We start from the raw sequence: 13270 nt of genomic DNA, 5'->3' as shown, positions 1-13270 counted from the left end.
TTGAGGTCCTAACACTCACACAACAATGTCGCCAACATCCAGAATTAATTATGCATTCATCTACACAACATTTATATAGAAAGCGTAAAAGCAAGAATCACAAAGACTTTAGGGTTGAAACTTGGGTTGGTTAACAAGGAAGTGTCATTTCTCAAGGCCATTGAAACAAAAGGGGTCAATTCCTAAGAGAGCATTCAAACCATGATTATATCCACACATCCTTATCAACCGATCACACAAATTTATTGCTCAAGAGTTCATCTTTTTATTTTAAAGGAACTAGCTATATACAAAGCTCTTTTCTTTTCCTTTTTCTTTTTCTTTTCATTCATTCTCTCTTTTTTTTTTTTCTTTTTCTCTCTTGAGCAATTTTTTATTCTCTTCTACACACCAATACAACCAAGATCAAAATTTTATTCTCCCCAACTTGAATATTACCACCACATAATCACGAATGCTCCCTATTCTAAGGCGAAAAGGAATCATTCCTAACCACATTTCATGGTACTCTTCAAGGTTAAAAGAAAGTCATCAAGATTCAAATCAAAAATCGGCAATTATACGGCATGACATGATACCGATTGAATCTTGGCAAAATGGCTCAAAGTGGTTAGCAAATACTCACACACTCACCGGGTAGGTTATATTTGGAAGAGAAGTTATACTCGTAATGCGAAACAAAATGCTTTGATCACTTTCATGCTTTACACAATTAAAATAAAAAAACGCAAGATTAAACATAATAAACACGAGTTAAACGCACATTGTTGGTAACCACAAAATAATATATATATGTACAATGGAAAGGCTCCTCACACTAGTTTTAGAGCTAAAATGATTCATTATTGAACTATATTTGTTAAATAAAATATGACATCTAATTTGTACAATTAGAAGTATCTACTTCATGGTATATTAAAGAAACGATAAAAATGTACCTTGCACGTACTAATTTCACACTATATCATCACCGCCCCAATTTTGTTGAAAGAGCTTGCTTCATCAAAGGAAGCACTTTCACAAGAACAACAACAAAAATTTTAAAAAAAAACACAATTGCATATGTATATAGAAATAAAAGCAATTAAACTAAAAACTTAATAAATTAAAACAAACACCAACAGGTGTCAAAATATCCAAAAAGGCATAGCAATGCCTAAGGTTCAAAATACCTCATCCTATAAAAGGACGGAACAAAAAAAACTACAAAGCTTAAGTCAAAAATAATAAAAAAACTAGCACTAAACATACTAACTAAACATACTAAGCATCAACTAAAAAGAACTACTCATCCTCATCATCTTCCACATTCTCATCCTCGCCACCATCTCCCTCCTCCTCAGGAAATGGACTGACCTCAGGCCAATTAGCATAATCCACCAAATCTTGGCGAGAACTCCACGGATGAGCCACATGGGGCTCCATCATCTGCAACCTCAGCTGAGACATAGCGTCATGCATAAACATGAATGCTCTCTGATGTGCCATATGAAATGCCAAGTTCTCCTCTCTATCAGGATCACTACGGCGGCGAGCAGGGCGAGCAGCAGCAACAGGAACAGCAGTTAACCTGGATAAACAATAACACTCAATAAAAGTATCATCAATAAAAGTGTCAATGGACATAAGCCCCTCAGAAGGAATCTGCACTCTAGCTTTCCTGCACAGATTCATGATCAAACCCGGGAATATCAACTTGCAGGGAGCACGATCACCATGGCGAGTTCCACTCAAAGCAACCCTCTTCAGCTCATTCGCAATAATGCGAGTAATATCAATCGGCTCATGCTCAATCATACGAGCAACCAAAACAGCAGACTCAGCAGGTAAAGAAGAAGTGTGACTCCTAGGCCTCAAATTATGAAGGACCACAGACATGAGAATCTGAGCATTAGTAGACAACGACTTCCTAGAGAATTTCTGGGGCTGTTGTGAAGGATTAAGATCATAAGACTGCCCAGCCGAACACAAGACCTCCCTCAAATGCTCCCAATCGAAATTACCCCTTGCTAGTTGCACATGATACCCACACAGCTCACCATCCTCAAAAGGTAATTGAGTTCCAAGAAACTCACGGATAGCCTGACGAGAAAAATCAATTTCCTTACCACGCACCCAAGTTTTGAACTCAAAGGGAACACCTTCAACCGGAAATTCTTCATTTGGAACAGCATTAGCATAGAACTCTCTTACAATCTCCAAATGAAACTTAGGTGCAGGCTCACAAAGTCTAAGCCAACCATACTCCTCAATGGTGCGATGAAACCACCCATAGGTTCCCTCAGGATTGATCCTCACAATTCGCTCTGGCCACCATGTCCTAACCTCTAACTTCTTGTACCTCTCCTCTTGGACATGACTCTTGAAACGGTTTTGATTAAACGGAATAGCCCTAGGTGCTTGAGAAGAACTGCCACCTTCGGTTCCGGTCTTTCTTTTCTTAGAGCCTAGGAATTTCGGTCCCATCTGAAATGATTAAAGAAATAGCACACAAAAACCAATATGTTAACACATTATATAACACAAAAAAAAAATAATAATAAACAGCCCAAGAAAAAGCAAAGACAATTCCACTCCTCCCTGCATCAAACAAAAACAGGCAGAAGAGGGGATTTTTCTGAAATCCCCAGACCGCGCTAAGCGCGCTTACCGCGCTAAGCGGGCTCTGCGATTTGCAGAAAAAATCCCCTGCGAACCAGGGGTTCAGCCATGCTTCAACAACACTCAAATTCAGATTAAATACTTATAAGGCACAGGAAACATGATCTATACTATGTTTTCAATTTACAAAACCCTAACCAAATCATATATCCCTAAAATCAAAAATTAAACCTTAATATATAATGCAAGCATAAGAGAAAAGAAATAAGAAGAAGAAGATGAAGACATTACCTTGGTGATGAAGAAGAAGGCACAAGAACGTTGATTAATTAGCAAAACAAAAAGTAAGCAAAGAAAGAAAGCTAGGAGAAGAAAATGGGAGAAATGAGGCTACCAAACCTCAAAACCCTACTTCCCTCACCCAGAATTCGTGTTGGGCCGGGTCAAAGACAAAGGGCCCAAAATCAAAAATATTTTTTTTTTCTGAAAACCAACCCGCGCTAAGCGGGGTATGAAGCGCGCTAAGCGCGCAAGTCTCTGGAACGAAGGGTTCCAAAATTTCTCAAGCGCGCTAAGCGGGCTAGGAGCGCGCTAAGCGCCCTTGACAGAACACAGAAAAATTTTTCTTTCTACCAGCATGTGAAACTTTACCGGTAGACTGATTTTGGCTCGACCAGAACGCAAAAAACATAAACGGTAAAAAACACATAAAACAAGCTGAATATATACAAATTGGGGTGCCTCCCAATAAGCGCTTTGTTTAACGTCGGTCAGCTCGACGGTCAAAGGCAATCAAGGATCACCAAACGATAAAACACAAGTTTCACGATTAAAATCGCATCCTCGATAAACCTTCAACCTCTGACCATTAACTACCCATTCTTGATTTGATTTTTGGTCCTCTATCACAATAGCCCCATGGCTTCTAACCTCTTTGACCAAAAACGGTCCGGACCATTTAGACTTCAACTTTCCCGGAAAAAGTCTTAACCGGGAATTGAAAAGTAAAACTAATTGCCCTACCTTAAAGTCCTTCATTCTGACCTTACTATCATGATAGAATTTGGTCTTTTCCTTGTAAATCGAATTAGACTTATAGGCATGCAATCTCATCTCTTCCAACTCATTAAGTTGGATTTTTCTTCTCTCTCCACACAACTTGTGGTCAAAATTCAAAAGCTTCAAAGCCCAATATGCCTTATGCTCTAGTTCTACGGGAAGGTGGCAGCTTTTACCATACACCATTTGGAATGGTGTAAGACCGATCGGTGCTTTGAAAGCGGTCCGATACGCCCACAAGGTTTCATCTAACTTCATTGACCAATCCTTCCTAGAGCTAGACACAGTTTTCTCAAGAATTCTCTTAATTTCTCTATTGGTCCTCTCAACTTGCCCATTAGTTTGTGGATGATATGGAGTAGCCACCTTGTGCTTTACTCCATATTGCTCCAACACTTTCTCAAGCGGGGCATTACAAAAATGAGATCCACCATCACTAATTAATACTCTTGGCGAGCCAAACCGCGAAAATATATTTTTCTTCAAAAACTTTATCACGGTCTTACCATCCGCTTTGGGTGAAGCAATCGCTTCCACCCACTTAGACACGTAATCCACAGCTACCAAGATGTATTCATTTGACATAGAGGAGGGGAAGGGTCCAACAAAATCAATGCCCCAACAATCAAATACTTCTACTTCTACAATACTTTGGAGGGGCATTTCCTCTCTTTTCCCTATTCCACCAGTTCGTTGACAACTGTCGCATGAGGCAACATGGTGGTAAGCATCTTTGAACAAAGTAGGCCACCAAAATCCCGATTGAAGGACTTTTGTGGCCGTACGCAAACCATTAAAATGACCACCATAAGGCGAATTGTGGCAATGCCACAAAATGCTTTTTGTCTCCTCATCCGCGACACATCTTCTCAAAAGATTGTCACTACTCAACTTAAACAAGTGAGGATCATCCCAAACATAAAAATTAGCATCGTTTAAAAACTTTTTTCTTTGATTCCAAGTTAGATCCTCCGGTATCCAGCCAGATGCTTTGTGATTAGCCATATCTGCGAACCAGGGTCTAACTTCTTGTACCATGTACAGTTTTTCATCGGGGAATTCTTCCCTCACTTCTTTTTCTTTGTTTGTCACCTCGGTATTCACTAACCGAGACAAATGATCCGCAATCAAATTTTCTGTACCTTTCTTATCTTTCACTTCAAGATCAAACTCTTGAAGCAAAAGAATCCACCGAATAAGCCTCTGTTTTGAATCAGGCTTGGTGAGAAGATATTTGATTGCGGCATGATCAGTGTAAAACACCACTTTAGAACCAATGAGGTAAGAGCGAAACTTTTCCAATGCAAATACAATTGCGAGCAATTCTTTTTCGGTAGTGGCATAGTTAACCTGTGCCTCATTTAAAACTTTGCTCGCATAATGTATAGCATGGAATTGTTTGTTCTTCCTTTGGCCTAAGACCGCACCAACCGCATAGTCACTCGCATCGCACATGAGCTCAAACTCAAGCGACCAATTAGGAGCGACAATTATGGGTGTGGTGGTCAAATTTGCTTTAAGTTCTAGGAAAGATTTTAGACATGATTCATCAAAATTAAATTCCATACCTTTGTTGAGCAAATTACTCAAAGGCTTTGCAACCTTGGAAAAATCCTTGATGAATCTTCTATAGAACCCAGCATGTCCCAAGAAGCTCCTTATGCCTTTCACATTCACCGGAGGGGGAAGCTTTTCAATAACTTCAATTTTTGCCGGATCGACCTCAAGCCCCTTTGAAGAAACCTTGTGGCCAAGAACAATCCCATTCGTCACCATGAAAGTGCATTTCTCCCAGTTGAGAACCAAATTTGTTTAAATGCATCTCTCCATCACCACATCAAGGTTTTTCAAGCACAAGTCAAATGACGACCCGTACACAGAAAAATCATCCATGAACACCTCAATGCTTTTCTCGATCAAATCAGAGAAGATAGCTTGCATGCACCTTTGAAATGTTGCAGGAGCATTACATAGTCCAAATGGCATTCTTCGGTATGCGAAAACGCCAAAAGGACATGTAAAAGCAGTTTTCTCATGGTCCGCCGGATTCACTGATATTTGATTGTATCCCGAATAACCATCCAAGAAACAATAGAAATTTCTTCCGGCTAACCTCTCTAACATTTGATCCATAAAAGGTAATGGAAAGTGATCTTTTCTTGTTGCTTGATTCAACCTCCTATAATCAATACACATACGCCACCCGGTCACCGCTCTCGAAGGAATCAACTCGTTCTTCTCATTTCTCACAACTGTCAATCCACCCTTCTTAGGAACCACATGCACCGGGCTCACCCATTCGCTATCGGAGATGGGATAAATCATACCCGCCTCTAATAACTTCACAACCTCTTTTCTAACAACTTCTTTCATGGTTGGATTCAATCGCCTTTGAGGTTGTGCCACGGGCCGAAAATCATCTTCTAACATAATCTTATGCATACAATAGGCCGGACTAATACCCTTCAAGTCGGATAAAACCCATCCTATTGCTTCTTGATTCTTTGTCAACACTTCCTTCAATCGATGCTCTTCCTTGTTAGACAAACCACTATTAATGATAACCGGCTTAGTAGAATTGTGACCGAGAAACACGTATTTCAAGTGAGACGGTAACACATTCAACTCCACCTTTTGCTCTTCAACTTTAGGTTCATCCTTCAACTCTTCAATTTGAGTTTCAAATGGATTCATCTCCTCACAAGCCTCTAAATTTCTCAAGCAATCTTCAATTTCCTTTTCTTGATCTTTGGTGAGAACTTCAAGAGCTTCCATTAAAGTCTTCTCGAGAGGATTTGACAAGTGCATTTGATTCTCCACTTTCATAATAGCCCTTTCGGTAGCATCGATTCTAAAACAATCATCCTCATCACTAGGATGTTTGATGGCTTCAAAGAGATCAAGACATAATTCTTCATCTTGGTACCTTAATTTCATTAAGCCATCATCAATATCTATCATCATTCGGGCCGTCTTCATAAAAGGCCTTCCTAAGATCAATGGAATCTCAGGATCTTCTTCCATGTCTATGACAATAAAATCAACAGGATACCAAAATTTGTCAACCTTGACAAGCAAGTCTTCCGCAACTCCATGAGGATGGGCTGTGGATTTATCCGCTAATGATAACGTCATTCTTGTCGGCTTCAAATCATTGATTCCTAATCTTCTCACCATAGACAATGGGATCAAATTAATGCTAGAACCGGTATCTACCAAACCTTTGCCTATGTGAACATTTCCAATAGACACCGGTAAGGTTACCCACCCAGGATCATTTGATTTTATCGGAGTAGTGCGTTGAATTAACGCATTACAACAAGAGCTCACCGTTACTACCTCCGGATCCAAGAATCTTCTCTTCTTAGTGATGATGTCTTTGATGAATTTTGCATACATCGGCATTTGCTCTAATGCCTCGGAAAAAGGAACATTAATTTGCAACTTGCTAAAAATATCCAAGAACCGAGCATAGTGCTTTGCATCTTCTTTCTTTGACGGACCGGGAGGGTAAGGTAATTTCTTCACTTGTATAGAATCATCCACCTTCTTCTTTCCCTTTTCACTCACACTCAATTTTTTTCTCCCTTTTTCCACAACTTTCTCAAGAGTTTCTTTTTCCACTAATTCTTTCTCTTTCTCATTTTCAACTAAATCACCCTCAACATTTTTTTCTACTTCAATCACCCTATCTTTTTCACTCTCAACAACTTCCTCCTCAACTATCTCTCCTACACCCATATCAATATTCCTACCGCTACGAGTTAGAATTGACTTACAATGCTCACGAGGATTTTCTTGTGTAGTAGCCGGAAAAGGACCTTTGTTTTGATCGGCAAGTTGCTTTGACAATTGCCCGACTTGAGTTTCAAGGTTCTTTATTGCGGCATCCGTACTCTTTTGGCTTGCAATTTGAAATTGCATGAATTGGCTAAGAGTGTCCTCGATTGAAAGCTTTGTTTGTTGAGGTTGTTGATTGTAACCGCCTTGATAAGGATTTTGACGATTCGATGGGCCCGCTTCCGGCCTCCATCCTTTTTGATAACCTTGATTACCTCTTTGTTGGTAACCTTGGTTATTGTTGTAAGGTTGTTGTTGTTGTCTCCCACCATATCCTTGATTAGGATTAGACACATAATTCACCTCTTCACCCGGTGGAGGACAAAAACCTGTTTGATGGTCACCCCTACACAATTCACAACACATCACATGTTGATTTTTAGAAGGGCTCCCATTTATCTCTTTGATTTGTTGAGGGAGTTTTGACATTTGTTGAGTGAGCAATTCTACTTGTTGTGTCAATAACTTGTTTTGAGCAAGTATTGCATCACTAGTATTCAATTCAAGAACTCCCGGTTTTCTTTGCAATGCACTACGGTTGTGTTGCCCTTGATGATCATTCAAAGCCATTATATCAATGATAGCAATCGCTTCTGCAGCAGTTTTTGACATCAACGAACCACCCGCGGTAGCATGTAAAAGAGTTTTTGGTTGAGGTTGGAGTCCATTTCTAAAGATATGGATTTGAGACAATTCATCAAACCCATGACCTTTTCATTTTCTAACCATGGACTTGAACCTCTCCCATGCTTCATTGAGAGATTCATTCGAACCTTGAGAGAACACCGCAATAGAAGTTTTCGCTTCCATGAACCTATTGTGAGGAAAGAACCGATCCAAGAACTTCTCTTCTAACTCGTTCCAATTTGTCATGACATTATTAGGTTGATCAAGGTACCATTCCTTAGCTTTTCCAATTAAGGAATGAGGAAAAAGTCTCCTGAACACCTGTTCTTCTTGGTCTTCCGGAGCACCAATTGTTCCGGCGATCTCGTAGAACTTAGTTAGATGCGTAAATGGATCCTCGTGATCTGCCCCTGTGAACGGATTTTGGTATAATAATTGAAGTAACCCCGTCTTCATCTCGGAGTTTTTTCCATTGGCCTGATCACGAGCAAATTGTGCATTGAGTCGAGGGCTATTAACACAAGGCCCTCGAACTGGAACATTAGGAATCTCTCCTGCCATTTCTCCCTCAACTAAGTTTTCAACCGGAGTTGAAGAAGAAGATGCCTCTTGTTGTTGTCTTCTTTCCCTAGCTAGTTGTCTCCTCCTACGAGTTTTGCTATTCTCTCTACGAGCAGTCCTTTCAATCTCAGGATCAAAAAGGAGTTGATCTGCAGGTACACGTCCTCGCATAAACTGTTATCTGAAAAACTAACCAAGCAAATTAACAAACACAAGGAAAATAAATTTAGAAACAAGATATTAATTATAAGACTCAATTCAAAACAAACTATTGCAATGCTTGCAATATCTAAACAACAATCCCCGGCAACGGCGCCATTTTGTTGAAAGAGTATTGTGGTGTACTTTTCGTTATTATCGTCTCCACAGGGATTATTGCGATATCACCGCCGTTCTATAGCCTATTTTGTCTTGAGTTAATGTTACTTTAAAGTTGGGTTTGCAAAAGATCATTCAACACTTTTAGTAGCAAAGAGTAAATTATGAAAGTTCTAAGTTAAAGAAAATGTATCAAGATTCGATTTCATCGACCTAAGTTTGTATGTTTCCTTATAAATAGATGCTTATGAACTTGCTAACGATCAATATAATTACGTATCGACACCTATATCGTCCGTGTCCGCAACGATATAGTCAGATTTACCGTATTGTTTAACCGACGATTTCTCCACCGTTTAAACAATACAAATAACGTTTTAAAACCGATACTTAGTAAACATCAAACTCTAAATCCATGTCTGCAACTTATAGTTTGAAAGATGATGAGTTAGGTCTAGATACAAACATTGATGTCTCAAACATTTATACCAAAGAAAAAGCTTTAATAAACAAACTAAACCATCTATATTGATCATAACTTGTTCATACACATATATTCACAAGAAAAACATACAAAAGGCTAGGAAGATTACATCTTATCTTGATACAAAAGGGGTTTAGCTATCCATGAGAATGGTAGCTTGCATAAGAAGGAAAGGATGAAGATCAACAAGCATCAAAGGCGATTAATCGACGATCAAGGCTTTCAATCTTCAATTCTATGTTTGCTACAGTGTATATTGCTCTTGGTTGTCTCTTAAAATATCTCTACACACTTCAAAAGTGATCTGGCCCATAAACAAATAAACAAAGTTTCGCAGACCGCGCTTAGCGCGGTGCAGCCCGCTAAGCGCGCTATCATTAATTGCTTAAACCGCCCAACCGCGCTAAGCGGGCTCCAGACCTCGCTTAGCGCGGAACTCTCTGCCAGAACTTCCTTCTTTTCTTCAAAAGCGCGCTTAGCGGGCTCACCCTCGCTTAGCGCGCTACCTCTTTTCAGCAATCCTTGGCTTTGGTCTTGGAACATCTTCAAAGTGCTTTTTCCATGGTCCAAGCTTCCAATTATCTATAAAAACTACAAAATCCAACATAGATTGCAAAGATAAGAACTATTCAACAATAATATAAATATAAGAATAAATGTATACTAAATGACAATAAAATACTACTATTAACCACAAAAAGACTTGAGAGTTACCAAAAATTACCTAAGATATTTACACAAATTGGTAACTAACAGACATTGAGTCTTGATGTTTTCTATCGCCAAAGTCATTCACATCTTGCAAGTCTTCACCACACCTGGATACCTTAACTATCCCCAATTGCTAACAGCCTGGGTGGTCGTTAGCCACAACAGAATAATAGTAGAGGGTCACAATCTAAAAATAACATACATGAAAGAATAGACATATACAAGTACGACATGATGGATGTAACCACATGATATTTGTAACAACAAGAGAGATATAACCATACGATAGATATTACCACCATGACAGATATAACAACATGATATGTTTAACCAATTCATCATTTATTTCCACACATAGAGCAATGCACACATATCCTAAATGCAGACCTATATGAGTGGTGATCGCCCAGCCCGTCGGGTTCCTCACCTGTGATCGCCCAGCCCGTCGGGTTCCTCACATGCATGAATTCCGGAATTTAACCTCTCCGCAGAGAGTCGTGATCACCACAGTCAGTCGGGTTCCTCACTAAAACGGGTGCTGCCTCACTAAACAGTGATCAAAACAGACACCGACTCAATAAAATCCCGCAGGATTAGGTGGGCTCGTCCTCTAGAGTCCTCACCTGGTGTAGTCCTCTCGACATACACGCAACTATGATATGCATGAGCACATATATGCAAATGCATCATAATATTTCTCAATAATCAATTCATATATTCAACAAATCATATGAACTTACATAATCTTCCCATATGTAATCATAACCACAAGTCAATTCATATATTTTCAACAAAACATATGAAACACATTCTCAAGTTTAGCATCACAGTAGAAACACACATCCCCAACCGGGCACACAATCATTCATACCAGCACATATGCATTCAATCATATATAATATCGTTAGAAAGTGCCCTTACCTTAGCAAGCTTCAAACACATTCAACTTACGCTACATGAGAATGGTATGTCTCTCTCGCTGAGGTCACTATCCAGTTCACACTTTCAACCTTTTAAAATACACAATTTAATTAAGTTAACACTAACTCAATTACAGCATAATTAAGGCTTTATCTTTGACACTTACCAAATCATTTAGTTTTAGGTTTTTATTACCATTTTACTAACCTAATCATTTTTATATTAAAAAATATATATCATTTCAAATTGAAAATGATTTTTTCCCATAAAAGAATAATAAAATAGTAATTGAAGGAAGTTTCTAACTCACTCTTTTAAATTTATTTATTATTCTGATTAACTCAACGTGTCAAATACTTTGATTAAAATTATTGAAAATAAATTATTATACTTGAAATTAAAATTTATCAAGACAATATTGATAGCTTCTAAAACTAACTAGTTTTAATTCATAAAAAAAAAACTACTGTGGAAACATTTCCAAAATTATCAAAGTTCTTACATTTTAAAATCAAATTAAATTTGCCTCATTCTAAGAATAATTAAGAAATTCTAAAATAGAATATTATTTCCTATTTTGAATTTAGAATAAAATAAACTATCTATTATTTTTATTTGACAAAATTTAAAGTATTGTTATTAAACAAACTCACGTCAGGTTGTTTGAATTTTTAAAACAAAGTCTTCTCCTTAATCTTTTTGTATAAATTTAAATTTATAATAATCTTGTAAGGCTAAATAGAATAAGTTAATAATATAAACTCTGTCCTTAAAACAGCCATAGATATTTATATTTCAATTTGGATCTTAACTCTTTAAAACAATAATAAAAATTATTTATTTCTAAACATAAGAAAATTAAATTTAAAATAAAACGATTGATACAGTAAAACTAGATTATAGTTCTAAAACATAATTCTTTAAAATTAGTATTCTTCAAATTTTTATTATTAACCATCAAATTTAAAAATGAATTAAACTATAAATGAGTTTATAGTAAATAGTCCAAATTAGAAACTATCGTTAACTTTGAATCAAATTTAAAGATAAACCCAAATTATGATCACAGTGGCTTCCAAAATATTAAATATAATTAGCCACATAATTATAGATTTTTTTATTCTAAACTTTATCTTGCGTTTTATTAAATTTCAAATTAAAACAAAAGTTAGACATATTTATATAAAGTGTTGTAAGTTGGTGTAAGGATGATGAGTTAATTTATTCTTATAATAATTATTCTTATTCATAGAAGAAATTTTAATCTACTGTCAAGCCTTAACTTAAGTTATCATGAAATTCCAACTTTAACACATTATTCGAATCACAACATACTCTCATCATAAGCTTCTAAACTTGGCTAGCTATAAGATAATATGAAAGATGGAAAATAGTTAATTGGTTACCTCAAGCTTTATTCTTTTCTTTAATCCTCTCTTAAATTGATCTACTAAAATTCTCTCAAAGATCATTCAAATCTCACAAGGTATATATGTAAATTGCAAGAAGAAGAAAACATGAAGAGTGGAGAAGGGAGGTTCGGTTAACATAGAAGAGGAGAAAGACAATGTGAGAGGTGTTGATCATTGTTTTCTTAAATAGAGAATGTGAATGAATTATGGCCATTTGATCAAATGCTAAATCCATGTGTATTAAATCTCAACCCTTAATTCTCTCTACTCACAAACATTATAATAGTAATAAAACAACTAAAAATATCTAGATATTTTAGTTACCACTTGAAAGTGATGCTTAGTAATTTTCTTAACTGATGCCATGATGCTACGTAAGGAAAAGACTTAGATTATATCATATTGTTAACCGAGATATACACACAAAAATACCCGGAACGAATAACAGTTGAACACGCGTTTTATTAAAAAATAAAAATAAATATATTAAAATGATCCATGCGGAACGAACTTTAAAAAAACAGACTGAAAATGATCAAAATCTTAAATAAATAAAAACCCGGTTAAACAGACTCTGACAGGTAAATTTATGACCGTAAATGCCGTCGAAAAAATAAAACGAGCTTACCAACACGATCTATGCGCAACATGGATTAATAAAATAATCTGGTACAAGTAAAAACTCGAAATATTTTGTCCGCTAATTATTCACACGGTGTCGAATCACTTCAACCGA

At 37.1% G+C, this 13270-nt stretch overlaps 1 long non-coding RNA gene across 1 annotated transcript; it reads right to left on the bottom strand.

Moving 5' to 3' along the window:
• Positions 1 to 10214: 10214 nt before the first annotated feature.
• LOC131630726 (uncharacterized) lies at positions 10215 to 12673 on the bottom strand. The gene is made up of 3 exons (XR_009292446.1): positions 12529 to 12673; positions 11123 to 11211; positions 10215 to 10342 (listed from the first exon to the last, which is right to left on the bottom strand). It is a non-coding gene; the product is annotated as an uncharacterized LOC131630726 (long non-coding RNA).
• Between the last annotated feature and the right edge of the window lie 597 nt (positions 12674 to 13270).

The sequence above is a fragment of the Vicia villosa genome, unplaced genomic scaffold (assembly GCF_029867415.1).
Source record: "Vicia villosa cultivar HV-30 ecotype Madison, WI unplaced genomic scaffold, Vvil1.0 ctg.000726F_1_1, whole genome shotgun sequence".
NCBI classification, from domain to species: domain Eukaryota; kingdom Viridiplantae; phylum Streptophyta; class Magnoliopsida; order Fabales; family Fabaceae; genus Vicia; species Vicia villosa.
This window is presented reverse-complemented; position numbering and strand designations above follow the sequence as displayed.